Source organism: Apium graveolens, chromosome 5 (genome assembly GCF_009905375.1).
Source record: "Apium graveolens cultivar Ventura chromosome 5, ASM990537v1, whole genome shotgun sequence".
NCBI classification, from domain to species: Eukaryota; Viridiplantae; Streptophyta; class Magnoliopsida; order Apiales; family Apiaceae; genus Apium; species Apium graveolens.
Window position 1 is genome coordinate 35,749,376 of NC_133651.1, and position 942 is coordinate 35,750,317.

The 942-nt window shown below is 40.3% G+C and overlaps 1 non-coding gene across 1 annotated transcript; it reads right to left on the bottom strand.

Moving 5' to 3' along the window:
- Positions 1-421: 421 nt before the first annotated feature.
- Positions 422-528, bottom strand: LOC141663248 (small nucleolar RNA R71). The gene has a single exon (XR_012551326.1). It is a non-coding gene; the product is annotated as a small nucleolar RNA R71 (small nucleolar RNA).
- Between the last annotated feature and the right edge of the window lie 414 nt (positions 529-942).

Genomic DNA, 942 nt, shown 5'->3' on the forward strand with positions numbered 1-942 from the left:
GAAGAAGTAGAAAAAGGAAGTGATCATTACAATGGGAGAACCAGTAGTAAAAACAAAATCTTTGAAGGATTATTCTCAACCGAAACTCAATGACATTCAATCTAGCATTATCAGACCAGCCATTGCGGCTAATACCTTTAAAATCAAGTTTGGCATGATTCAAATGGTACAGAATTCAGTCCAGTTTGGGGGTTCTCCAAAGAAAGATCCCAATATGCACATTAGGGATTTCATAGAGATTTGAGACACCTTTAAGTTAAACGGTGTTTCGGAAGATGCTGTGAAACTGAGACTTCTCCCATTTTCTTAGAGGGATAAATCTAAGAATTGGTTGCACTCTCTACCACCAGGTTCTATTACGAAATGGGAGGATCTTGCTCAGAAATTTCTTACTAAATTCTTCCCTATGGCAAAAACAGCTGCAATCAGAAATGCTCTTACTCAATTTTCACAGTAGTCGGGAGAATCTTTATATGAAGCTTGGGAGCGCTACAAGGAGATGCTTAGGAAGTGTCCTCATCATGGAATGCCTGATTGGATGGTAATTAATTATTTCTATGATGGTTTGGGAGCACATTCAAGACCTATACTCGATGCAGCATCAGGTGGAGCCTTATGGGCTAAGAGCTATGAGGAAGCGTATGAGCTAATTGAAATGATGGCTGCTAATGAATATTAGAACCCAACTCAGAGACTACCATATGGCAAGGTAGCAGGAATTCTGGAGGTGGATGCAGCTATGGCTATAGCTGCTCAGCTAAAGGCGTTGACTATGAAAGTGGATTCTCTGGCTAACTATTGAGTTCATCAGATAACAAGTGTTTGTGAGCTTTGTGCATATGCATATGTGACGAATCAATGTGATGTATCTAGTGAGTCGGTACAGTTTGTGAGCAATTTTCAGAGACCACAGCAACCAGTTCCGGCCACTTATTATCCTAA